Source organism: Amblyomma mixtum, chromosome 3 (assembly GCF_055824585.1).
Source record: "Amblyomma mixtum isolate Tamu chromosome 3, ASM5582458v1, whole genome shotgun sequence".
Lineage (NCBI taxonomy): Eukaryota > Metazoa > Arthropoda > Arachnida > Ixodida > Ixodidae > Amblyomma > Amblyomma mixtum.
In genome coordinates this window covers 189,426,237-189,439,800 of record NC_143014.1, presented here as the reverse complement: position 1 = coordinate 189,439,800, position 13,564 = coordinate 189,426,237, and the positions used below count along the sequence as shown (strand labels likewise).

The window sequence follows — 13,564 nt, the reverse complement described above, 5'->3', positions numbered from 1 at the left end:
CTCCAGTAGAGATGGGCAAAACGGCTCACTTCAGTGAGCGGCTCAGAACGGCTCCGCTCACTGAAGTGAGCCGGCTCATTTGAGCGGCTCACCGGCTCACTTAAATCTGCAACAGTGAGCCGGATGTTTTGAGTGAGCCGTGCTTCTTTTGGGGAGAGGAATCCGGCTCTCTCCCTCGTTCACACTGAGCCGTGCCGGGAGCCGGGTCTTCAGGTGGTAGTGGTTTATTTTAAAAAATAAAAAAATAAAAAAGTGAAGCAAAAAAGAGTTGCCGGCCGCGGCAATTGCTATCTTAAGCACCCGAGCTGGATTCGGCGGAAATGGAAGAGAAAAGGAGAGGATAGTGAGGAGAGGGGAGCGACAGCAAGAAAGGACAGGGGCATAGAGTCGTTAATATTTAACGACAGGGGAGAGCTTTGTACACTATTTGCGATTCCGCGCCATGGTGCGAGAAGGCAACTGCTCTCCTGCCCTTCCTGGCAAGAGTGGCATCCAACCCCTCACCTTCGGCTGTCTTTTGAACCGCTCTTTTTAGAGAACGAGTGAGCCGCGGCGCCGTACGTGGTTCAGTTAGTGAGCGGCGGTTCTTCTGTAGAGCCGGCTCTCTCTCGTTCAGTGAGCCGTAGCCAAAAGAGGTTTTCAAAGCCTTAAAAACGCGGGTGCCAGCGGCAGTGCACACGCGGAAACAGCTGAAGGCGAGGGGTTGGTTGCGAAGGAAGGGAATGCAGTTGATTTCTCGCACTGCTCAATAGATGGCGCGCAAATCGCACCCTGGAGCAGACCCGGCTCTGACGGAACGGTTAGGCACGGTCAGCACGGCTCACTGAACGAGAGAGAACCGGTTCTCCAAAAGAACCGCCGCTCACTTTACTGAGCCACCGCTCACTCGCTCTCCAAAAAAGAGCCGCTCAAAAGATCCGGCTCGCTCCTGAGCGACCCATCACTAGGCTCCAGCAGTCAGAGCGGTGATGTTCCAACAAGTTACAAATTTTTCGCAGCTCTGCGCTGCTCGACTCCATCAGTCATCTTACAACACACTAATGTGGCCAGCACAGTTTTTTCTCGCAAAGTCAAGGTTGGGTGAAGTTTGAACTTGAATTCGGAAAACTGCGGCAGAAAAAATAAGTATATGTCACTCTTACGCGCATTTTCAATGTTTTAAACACATTTTGTAATCTTTAGCATGCTGATTGTGGTCATTTTTTTTAATATCGGACGATTGCGAACATTTTCACGAGTAAACTGAGTAAACGCTCTCGGAGTTTCGGTTTTAAACTTCTGCTTTCGAACCTGATTCAGGTTTCTCAAGATATGGGGTCAAGGCTCTTAATGTAAGGTGCTGCATAAGACAAGGAGTCACTCGCGCTGTCGTGCACCGCGATGCCACCTTCGTGCGTACATGCACGGCAAAAGCTCCAAAAAAATCGGGCATTTCGCATCATTTGTGAGTAAACGAGGGAAGCGATACATATGCACATTTCGCGACAGCTGTGTACTGCAAAGCGTGTGAACGAAAATCTCCCGCTCTCGGAACTCTCTTTAAAGGCACCAAGCGAATGAACCTTGCTGCTGTTTACTTTTTCACGGCATTCGGCTTTCTTAACGCCATTGCCTCAACCTGCTTGACAGAGTACACATCAGTGCACTGCATGGGCTCGGGCCGGCCCGAAAGGCGGGCCGGGCCGGGACATGATTTGTTTTGCCGGGCCTGGGCCGGGCCCGTGCCCGCAACTTCAGGCTCGGGCTTAAAGCTGCGGACCTGAGCCGGCCTTCGGTCTGTACAGAAACGGCTGGTGTCTGACTATTCATTCACTATTGCAGAGTGAAGTACACAACTGCGGCATTGGAGCAGCGACACGGATGAGCTATGTGTTATAGTACGCGCTGAGAAAAAACTAAGCTTTATTCATTGACTTATTTATTTCCCTATTTCCGCGCCGCGGTGGCATAGCGGTCAAGTTTCTTGACTACTGAGCCGGTGAACCAGGGTTTGCTCCTAGCCTCGGCGGCCACATTTCTATTTAGGCGGTAAGCATGACAGCCATGCACTTTGTAGTATCATTGCTCATTGAAGAAACCCAGGCGGTCGAAATGATCCGGAGCCCTTTGTTCCGGTGTCTCTCACAGCCCCAAAAACATAGCTTTTATTTTATAGCTATATTTTTCTCATGAGAGAAAATTCACAAACTAAAGCGCGTTTGGTTTTCTTTTTGATCAGCTGACCGGAACATCTCGTAAATTAAATAGCCACAAAAGCTCGCGAGAGTTTGTAAATCTCATCTCATAACCATATCTATCCCTCCTCGCTTCTTCAGCCTGGTTGTCATGACAAGTGTTCTGCCCTATAAGTTATCACGTGGTTCGCGCGTTATTTTCTGCTCCACCAGTAAGAGTAAAATTCAACCTGCCTTAATTGGGCATTGATCGTTCGTCATCCCAAAACATGTCTATACACTATTAGAAATGCATTCGGAAAGAACATATAAGTTTAGGACGCTTATAGTCTTCAGATACACACCGCGAAATACTCAAGCCTTTTAGCTTTTCGTTTCTGCTGAAAGGCGACCAGTTCGGCTATCAGTTAAACCTGAGAGACCGCGGTCACTAAAAAAATGTCATTCCACTATTACTAGGCAGCTTTAATGTTTATACTTCGCGGGCGGCAAAGTATAACCGATTAAAATCATGGAGGAATGAAAAGTAGTCTATTACGCTCGTATTCAACCCTTTTTATTTGGCTCTCGGAACTTCGGAGTTTATCTTTGCGCACGTACATGAGATCTCTGTCCAAAAGACGGGCCTGGCGAGCGCTACTCTTAATCACTTCCTTCTGGGTTAAAAAGAACCAACTTTCTTCAAGCCAAACTGTGGTTTCAGAACCTTTGTCGGCGAGTTCCTTATCGGTCTAGTCCTAGTGTGCTTGCCCAGAGTGAGCAGTATACCTCAAGCGTTTCTGTGATACGGGCCGGGCCGGGCTCGCTAGAGCGATAATTTAGCGGGCTTGGGCCGGGCCCGGGCTTGAAGCCGCGGGGCCTGGGCCGGGCTCGGGCTTCAGGTCTCGGGCCCGGGCCGGCCTTGGGCCTCAGATTGTGTCCCGTGCAGTGCTCTAGTACACACTGGTACCACTTACAAAGGATGTAGGTGTTCTTGATTAAATGCGTTTTTATTACATTTCACAGCACTAATGCATGCGGTAATTAAAGGTTGAAATGAACGGCTGCGCAACGACAACGGCAAAAGAAGGACAACACATGCGCACTCTACCAACTGTTTATTAGGCGGAAAAGGGGCACACTTATGATCCTCAGCTCAAGCATGTGTCAGCGCATTATCGCTCCGAACACAGCCTGTGACCGGAAATCGGCATGAAAACAAGACAGCATACATGTAATCGCAGGCACCTTTTTATCCCGTGCGTATAAAGTACTAGCGGCACTAGCTTCTCATAAATGAGTTTGAAACAAAATAGAGGAATTAAAAAAATCTCAGCAGAAAAGCAGAATGTTTTCGCATTAGAAGCGAAAACATTCAGGAACCTAAAAAATCAACACAAAATCAAATAAGAACAAAAACCCATCACAACGGCCAACCAAGCACCCACAATTTAGTGAGACCAATGCTAGACATGAAACGAAAGTTTCTCGAGCGGTACATGCTGTTTCATGCATTTCTACCACCACCTTGTTTCAGTCGTTCGTGATGAAGCTCCGAGCGTTGCTGCGTACGAAAAATCCCAGTATGAGCTCGTTGTTGTTGTTGTTGCCTTGGTGATCAGGGGTGGTGAGGTGTCGCGGTCCCGCGTAGCGCTGTCGGATGGTAGCTCATGTATTGAGACTCCGGGCTCCTTTCTTCGTTCGCCTGAGGTGCAGCGTGGGACGCAACAAGAGCGCATCGCGCTGTAGAAAACCGAACTCTTTTCAGTACACACAACGAGCAAGTAAAACTCCTGCTGAAGTGCCCAAAGACCGAAACAGTTGCAAGCAGCGAGCGGCAGCAATCAGCAGACGTGTTAAACAGTTCTTCTGCGAATAGGTCTGCCACCGTAGTTTTCACAAAAGACTTAAACTTCATTTAAAGAGGGTTTAAGTAACCTATGACAGAGCAAAATAAACTTATTTGCAACTTTTTTCCTTCAGCTCTGCGTGCTTATGTTTTCGTCTGCATAAACAGTCTAAAACGCGCGGAAGACGACTGCGCGGCAGTGCGCATGCGCGCATGTGTTGCAAGCGGCCGCCGCAAGGAGCGCTAGCTTTCACCTCAAGTGGAAAGGAGGAGAAAGGGAAAGGTAAGGGCAGCAGGTTTTTGTCGCACACGGCAGGCATCTTTCTAGAGGAGGTAATGGCGAGAGCTACTCTGCATACCATAGAGTTTCTTACTATTACCTAGAGGGAAAGCTGACAACCCGTCTATGGGAGTTTGCATGGAGGCCCCTCGAGACCACTTCAGCCACCATGGGCGCTCAAAGCATCATGGGGCGGTGAGCTACCGACTGCAGAACTACAACCAACTTTTGGCCAAAAAATAATAGAAAAATAAAGCTGTTAGATGACTACGAATGTCCTAACATTCAATATCCTGCCTGTAGATTGCAACAAACGAGCAGAAAAGTATTTAAGTGCAAAGTTAGCTCAAAATATGAGATGGCTAGCTTTCCTATTGGCGAAATAATGAACACTACAAAAGCTACTATTTCGTAATTAACAGGCGCATTTTTAAAAGTAAATACATGTATGTTTTAAAAAAAATGTTGTTGCGTAAATACTTTAAGTGGTTTTTTAATGGCATTTCGGAAAAGTGAAACCTTTTATTGGCGTCGTGTGTCGTCACGTTTTCACTACTATGGTGTTTGCACACTGCGATCGCGGCGAATATAGCGCGAATATAGTGCCTAGAATACTCTAGGCACTATAGCGCGAAAGTCGTCTGCGCACACACGAACAGCGTTTTTGGAATGAAACATCTTGGTAATGACACTCCGTGTTCCTGAAAAACTACGACTTTCTCGCAACAAGTAGCTCACCGCCCCATGATGCTTTGAGCGTCCATGGTGGCTGAAGTGCAGCGCCGCCAGCTTTCTCTCTAGGTAGTAGTAAGAAACTCTATGCTGCATACCGCCATCTTCCCACGGACTACGTTGCCAGGCTTCAACTCCGTTCTTTGTCTAGATTTAGCAAGTGGCTAAACAGCTGGCAACACACCCAAACCGTTGGATCATGGCGGCGTTCATGCGTTGCCCACTGTAAAGCCCCTTGATAGTATTTAGCCCACTGGTACGCATGAGTTGGTATATTAGCTCTATGCAATGGGCAGCTTTCCCTCTAGAGTTGGTTATTTTGTTTGTGGCCAGGTTGCCAGGTTTGCGAGTGGTGTCGTCAGGAGAGCGACTAAGTGGCAGAATAGTTTCCTTTAGTGCCACCAGGTTCCGCCACTATTCTGTCTCCGCGGAGGAGATCACGATGTGTCCGGCCGACGATATTGCGTCGATTTATAAGCGATCCTCGTGCTTCAGGCCAGTGGAAATAACAGATACCTTGAGGATAACCCGTTATTTTCGACAAAATGTATGATGCCGCGTTTGTGAGAGTTGGTGATTCTCCTTTTTGTTTTAGACTGTGCGCCTACCTGGTGCTACATAGTGTGTCAGCTGGGAGGAGGTCTGGGTCAGAGGCCAACTGTTAGTGCCGTCTTCATGATTGCGAATATTTCGCAGAATTTTTGGACTGCGGCGTAGCGGTGGAGCTTGCTCCTGCTGCGCCGCGGGTTGTCCCGACATTGCAGTACAGTCGGGTACAGCCCATGCCCCTTTCCGGGGGTAATATTACAATCAAAAGTCAGATTATACACCTACGCTGTATTGTGGCTGGCCTAAGTAGCTACGAGGTAGGAGTTCGCGCCTTGATTGCGCGCCTTAAGTTCTGATATGCAGGCGGGAGTCAATTACGGCCAGTTGGCAACCAAATCCGGCGTCGTTGCTCAGGAAACGACCCATGGCTATCCATGGCGTTATCAGGAATGATAATAAAAATGGCTGGCGGTTTAGGATTGTGCGAAAGCATTGTTTTTGTGGAGGTGGACACCCAGTGCTGCCCACCCTCGAGATTTTTCCCTAGCTCTGGAGCATTTGGACGTCGTTTAGGGGAAAAGGTTTTTTTTTTGTGTACTCCAGAGAAATTTCATTTGCTTGGAGAGATTTTCTCTCTCTCAAATTGGGAAGACAGTGGGCAAATTGGGCTTTTCGTTGTTTTTTCTCTGCAACTGACGGAGGCCCGCACAACATCGCCGCGCGCTCGAGTAAAGCCTATTTCACATGCAAGTGAAAACGCTTTGTTGCTGCGGCGCAAAAGCTGTTTAGAGCCATCGCGGCGGCTCCAGCAGTCAGAGCGGCGATGTTCCGACAAGTTACAAATTTTTCGCAGCACTGCGCTGCTCAATTTTCAGTCGCTAGCATGCATGGCAACCAGCCTTTACACGACCGTAGACGGGACGTGTATGTCCCTGACGTGCTAGTGGCACCCGCTGCTGTGATCTGGCGCGCCACTGCCTTCCCTCAACACGTACGCGCAGCCCTTTCCTCACGCTTTATTTGGAGCTCGCTGCGCGACGTGAAATTCCTATTTAGTAAGCATGTGTGCATGTTTATTTTGATAACTAGGAAAGAGCAATGGCATAATTTTTGTTTAGAAAGGAGCGCATTGCTGGAAACCTTAGCTATAGTCTAACTAGGCGAACAATTCCCAGTTCTGCTGCCACGGTGGCTCAGTGGTTATGGTGCTCGGCTGCTGACCCAAAAGACGATCGAGGCTTCGATCCTGGCCTCGATGGTCGAATTTCGATGGAGGCGAAATTCTAGAGGATGTCAGTGCGCGTTGAAGAACCCGAGATGGTCGAAATTTCCGGAGCTCTTCACTATTTCATCCCTCATAGCCTGGGTCGCTTTGGGGCGTTAGACCCTCCAAATTCATAAACAATAATTCTCAGTTCCACCACGAAGAACCAAGTGAGTTGAGGTCACATGAGGCATACAAAAGCTGTAACAATCACTGCTTCATTGTTTTAATTGACGCAAACTGTTACGTCAGCCACCTTCTAGAGCAATCACAGCAAATAGACAGGCAGCTTTTATACCGCTGTTTGCGTACACTCCTCAAGTGACCTCAGTCATTTTGCACGTGATACCCTTCGGCTGAAGCCGAAACCGACACAACATGAGCGAAAAAAATTCAGCTATAATTCCACATGCCAATGCATTTTAAATAATATCTTGTGTACAGTGGAAAAAAAACACATACACGATATAGAGCCTTTAATTTCTAATTTCCAAATAACTCTTTGTAAATTTTTTTCCCAAAGAAATCTTGTAGCTTAGAAGTCCATTTAGATCCTTCAATTCAAATTTACAGCTAATTTGCTTATCAACATCTGGTAATATGGTAGCTGCATGATAAAACTTGCTATTGAACTAGGCATAAATATACATTTTTTCACAATTGAACACTATTTTTCGTATCTAGGGAAATCTAAAGAATTTTAAGCCAAATTTGGAGAGAAGCAGCGCTGGAGGTTGGCAGCACTGTAGAGTGATATTGAAAGTGATACAGAATATGGCCCCTGGTCACAGATTACTGTCTCTTTGTGCGCCTTTTTTACGTAAGACTTGGTTGTGGAATAAACCTCAGTTGAAGTCCGGCGTTCATCCTGTCTTGTCTACATTCGTCTGTGTTTTTTTTTTAGCCGCTGGAATGTCTCACAATTGTAACGATCCAAGAGAGTGGCTCTGTCGCGCAACAAGCCTTGCGTAACTCAAGGGAGGTGCAAATGTGGCTGAAGTACAGAAAAGCGTTGCACCACTAGCTGCCTAGCGAAATTCTCGTGCTTTGTCACTGCCACTGAAGATAGATAAGACGTTACCGGCGACTCCAACGTGAGAGGGTACCCACTGGAAGCAAACTGTAAATTCTTTCAACTTAATAAGGGAGTAATGACTCGTTGATATCCACCCGAGCGCAGCCATACGGCTACAAAGGAAAGCTATACAGCTTTCTCAGAAACTTAGTAGTTAAAACTTTGTCCTGTTCTGGGGTTTGAACCTGGGACCACCGCTTCACCGGAGCTGTTGCTCTACCAAATGAGCTAACTGGGACTGCAAGCTTATGGTAGGGCGAGAGCGAATTGATCAATAACTCGAAGTGGGAACTGTGTCGTCAAATCTTTAGGGGCATCCCCGAAGGTGGAGTAGATTTTTAACAAGGGAATAATTGCTTACTGACATCCACCCGAACGCAGCCATACGGCTACAAAAGAAAAAGCTATACAGCTTTCTCAGAACCTTCGTAGTTAAAGAAAAATTCATCCTGGTCTGGGGTTCCAACCCGGGACCACCGTAGCTTCTTTCAAGTGTAGCTTTCTAGGCCAGGTGACAGCACAGAGGCCAAGCTTAAAGCCGATAGTCCCTTGTTGCAGGCGCTGTCGTGCAGACTTTGAGTCAGACAGAATGACGACTCTCTGTGGTCTGGAGAAAGACAGACGAATGGCCAATGATTCAGCCGATGTGGACAACCCTACTCTTTTCAGGCGCCCAGCCCAAGATATTTTAAGGTCAGGCACTACAAATGTGGCTGAGCAGGAGCCATCAGTGTGAACTTGTAGGTGTAAGGAAATAACTGTCTCACTTCCCGGTGGAGACTAACCACACGTTGAGGGAGGGATGATGGAAGGAGTGAAAGAATGCAGAGAGAAAAAGGTGGCATAGTTAAGGGCTCAGCAATCATTTCGGCCACCAGGGGATCTCCAACTTGCACTGAAATTGCACAGCACGCAGGCCCCTACTGACGAGGCGATATGGCGACCAAAGGAACACGAGGGACCCGAGTAAGGAGGAGGCCGAGCGGTGGCGGAGGTCATAGTAGTCGGCCTGATGTGAGGCCTGCAAGGCTTGTAGCAGTTGGCAAAAATGGACCATGGCTCGCAAGGCATCATATATTACACCACTGACCAATAACAAGAGCAAATGAAATTAGCTTTTCAATATTTGATTATATATTGAAAGCAAGGCACAGGAATCGAAATTATCGCGCTTATAATTTCTCCTCTGTTTTATTTTATTTATTGATACCTCAAAGGCCGCTTTACAAGAAAACAACAAGGTAACAAGAAAAACTTTTACGACATCATGGAAAGTAGCTGGGCCAGTCAATACATGATTCGTGGCAAAGCAGTGTGCAGGCTAACAGGACAGACAAGAAGACACAGACACAGCGCTAACAAATGGGGAATTTATTGCTTGTTTGCAGTAAATACAGGAAGCATCACCTAAAATACAAAGCAAGCCATGAGTATCGTCATTCTTGTCACTTCTTCCGTCTTCTTTTGCCCTGGTTATTCAGGCTGTAATTTTCTTTTTTCGAGAATGTCAGTGGTGGTGTGCTTACGACGAGTTGTTTTGTTGCCGCGGAGGAATTGTGTGTGGCGGTCGTTGTATCTGGCCATAGCCAGTATTACAATAAGTGCATCCTGAATTTTAATGCGAAATCATTATTTGGCTCAGCGGCAACGAAACCAGGCGTCAGCGACGACCAGCAGCTGTAGTCCCGAAAATCCCAGATGACGTCACTGTGGTATAAATGACAAATGAAATTTTTTCCAAAGATGCGGGGAATTGAACTAAAGACTTTCAGATTGCGAGGTGAGCACACAGCCTATAGGACACAAAACTGCGCTGCTTCTTGGCGAACAAAGGTGAACCTAGTAGATGTGTTACCTTACGACTAAATGCTAATAAGTAGGTGTGTCATTCTAGTCGGATGCAACTTGTCTGCAGTGAAACACTGCCCACATTCAGGACTGCCACACAGAATTCCTCCATGAGGAAAAAGCTTCGTTTAAATTGTTCTTGTTACATAAACGAGAAGCTAATCAGAAGAAAAAATTACAAGCTCTAAAATTTTGATACTTGGCTTGTTTAATAATTAAAGCCAAACAGTTAAAAAATTTGCTGTGGTTTAGCTCAGCTAGGCCAGGATATACATAGCGAAAGGTCCGTTAGGCACCGAGCATAGCATGCTCGGCACCTAACAATCGCGGCAACTGGTTGCCGTGGTTGCCTAACAGCCATGTCAACCAGTTGCCATTGTTATGATGCATGCGCAGTACTGGCCTTTGACAATCGGCCAAAATACACCACTGACTAGCCTAGTGTAGCTTTCGCTACAAAAAGAAGATTTTGTTTACTGTTGTAATTGGCTAGCGGAGTAGTACAGGATGCCGTGGACCATGGCCCAGTGTTGCCAACTGCTGTTTTCTTAAGTTGTATCCTACTATAGAAAGGAAGAGAAAAATGAAATAAATAAAAAACAAAAAAATTAAAAAATCCTTTCACATTCAAAGCACGTAACTAGTCTTAAGTGCTTCCGTAACTTTTTTTTCGGTGGTCGCTTTTCGATGAAAGCGAAATGCACGATCCCAGCTGCAGGCGGGTGAAATTATTCCTGAGCCCTCCCCTACGGTGCCTCTTGCTTCTTTAATTCACTCCCTCCTTTATTCCTTCCCTACGGCCAGTTGAGGTGTCTGCTGAGAAGAGATAGTTACTGCGGCGTTCCAAATTTTCAAAGTTTCTTTTGCTCTCGGCTTATAAAGTGCCAATTACAGTTTTACAAACTCGATGCAGCGGCAAACATAATGAACTGCTATATTAAACCCCTGGATTCACTGTGATGCAATGGCTGGAGGCCAAGGTGGGCTCTGCAGCATCGGAGCCCCGGTTGCATCAAGGAACTCACATGAATGTCTTGCTGGTTTTGGTGCACACAACAGCAGATTTTTATTGCCACAGAGGAGGGAGATGTGTTCTGTTCTCTGACAAAGTACAGTACAAAACACAGTATAATATGCGGTGTATCTGTGACATATTTCGGAACAAACACACCAGTGGTTCAACAAAAGATACTGAACTGAATTTTATGTATGAAACTGAAAAAAAATTTAAACACTGAATTTTAGATATCGAACACATATATGAACGATGAACACATTGTGAATCTTTCACATTATGCATACAAGCATATTGAATCAGTTCTTTATTATTCTAGCAATCATGCGTGGAAAACAAAAGTTTACGAGGACTGCGAAGAAAACAAATAGAAAGTCAAGTGATCAGAATTGGGCACCTGCTGTAGCACACTTCTGTTATGCAATGTAAAATTTGGTTCCCTACAACGTCTACCTTGGCTTCAGTGCACTGTTGAAAGTGTGATGCACTGAAGGACTTGAGAATGACAAGTATACTGACTAATGTACACAAAAATGCAATGGAAATGCTGAAAAGTGACTGTGAAACTGAGACTGCATATAAAAGACTTGCCAGTTTAAGGCGAGTGAGGCACACTTAATTGTAGATCGTCATTGTAAGAGCGCTAAGCATTAAGCTCAACACCTTAGCAATTCCATTTATATGCTATGTAAGTCAAAACTGCCGTAGAGCTTACTTTGGCACATTCAGCTGTCATGAAGACAATGGCCTGTTTGAACACAATCCACACTATTCATAAATAAAGGGAAATGTCACACTGGTAGATGCACAATTAACACATAAGTGCTTTCAAACAGGCTGCAAACGAACAACAAATCATCTATTGCATGCTTACATCTCGAGGACTGCGCTTTTCCCTTGTGGTCTGTTTGTGTGAAGTACAATGAGGTCTGTTAACCGTCCCCTCCCCTCCTCGCCACTGTGGATAAAACATTAGAAAGACAAGGACATGCTGGCCTCTGGACCTGTCTCTGTGCAAAAGTAGTAATTAATAAAAATTATGAGCACAAAGATAATTCATTTTTTCAAGTGGAGGTCACAGAGATATTCAACTCTAACCTGAAGTGATCATGTTTAAGCATTTGAATATATATATATGCACACACACACACACCTTGGAGCATTGTTTTGATCTTGAATTCTCTTAACTTCATTCTTACAGCTATTAAGGCTGTGTCAAAGAACAGCATGCTTCTTTACTATACAGAGCTCACAAGGTTTAAAGGTAAAGAGATTTCAGCATATAGTGCCATAACTTAGTGCCTCTTGATGCCCTTGAAAGTCATTACTAGTTCTATTTTTTCTACTGATGCTTAGAAGGACGGAAAGCTGGGCAAGTTGGTTACGATACATAGTATAAAGCGCAGAAAATGAGGACAAATGAAGAACAGACAATATAAGTGCTGTTGTTTGGTTCTTCGTTTGGCCTCGTTTTCTGTGCTGTTATAGTATGGGTTGTTTCTACTGCACTGGTGGCCTAAAGTTGCCATAATTTTGATCAACCTTCTAAGATTTTATTTTTGCGCTTATTTAGCTCAAGCCAAAACAAATATTCTTTGCATAGAAGCACTGCTAATATAGTCAAATTCAGATGAGATACAAAAGGTATAGAACCTTTCCAGAACCTTGTACAAAGAAATTCAAGCAGGTACTGCATGTTCTGTGTAGATGAGGCTATGTAACTGATTAGTGAACATATTGAATGATGAATTTTAAGCACTGCGTAAATGTACACAGCATTGTTGATTCCCCCTGAGACTAAACATAGGGCTAGTGCCACGAACTGTCATGTAACATGGTCACTGGGCAAGTTCAAAGTTCTCTTGAAATATAATCTAAATAAAATCTAATGTCTTCTTTTTGCCACTAAATAGCATCCATAGGCACAGAATGAAAATTAACAATCTGCGCTAGGCTACCTGAATTATACTCGAATGCAGGCAGTATAGCATGTCAGATGTGACATATAATTTCATGTGTGTATGAGGACAGCACATTTCCAGTACCGCCGCCACCTTCAAGAAGCTAACAGATGAAGACTGGCGATTTGGGTTATTTAATTCATTAGGAATAGGCCAAACAGCGCAAAGAGCGTGGACGACAGAAAACAGTGACTGGTGCTGGCGACACATGCTACAGCTTCAAGAAGCTGCATAGCTGTATTTAGTACACTATGCCAGTCATTTTTAAGCAATGACTGCTTAAAAGCAGCTTGTTAACTGATAAAAATAGCTTTCAATATTCCTCGATTAGAGATTGAAGTAGTTTTCCGCAATCTCTGGCGTATGACTAAGGCTGGTGACTTTGGTAGACAATGTGAATGAATCCGGCGCTGGTGGTAATGCTTTTTATCGTCGTCTTTTGGCAAGGATAAACCTCAAGTGAAAATTGCGCATTAACCATTTAGAGCCAATTTCCATCCGCTATATCATTAGCGCCCTGAGGGCACAAAGTAACGCAGCGACCAATTCGTCACGTAGCCGTCCTATCGAGCCATTTCATGGGGCTTTCAGTCCTGACATGTTAAAAAGCTAGCGAACTGAACATAATAGGTGAAGCAAAGCATAAGATTCGTCACTGATGACATTTCGAATCTGCGCGAGTTCACGACTGAATAACTTCTGTATACTCTTCTTGAAGTAAATAAATGCGTTTTCACCACTCGAACGAGCTGGCCCTTATTTTAACAGCTGTACGATACATTTACATCACTTAGGAGTAGAAGCTGAGAAGCCCTGTCCAGGATGCTGCGGGCCATGG

General features: G+C 45.3%; 1 pseudogene; it reads left to right on the top strand.

Moving 5' to 3' along the window:
- Positions 1 to 5,710: 5,710 nt before the first annotated feature.
- LOC149353036 (U2 spliceosomal RNA) lies at positions 5,711 to 5,796 on the top strand (annotated as a pseudogene).
- Positions 5,797 to 13,564: the final 7,768 nt, after the last annotated feature.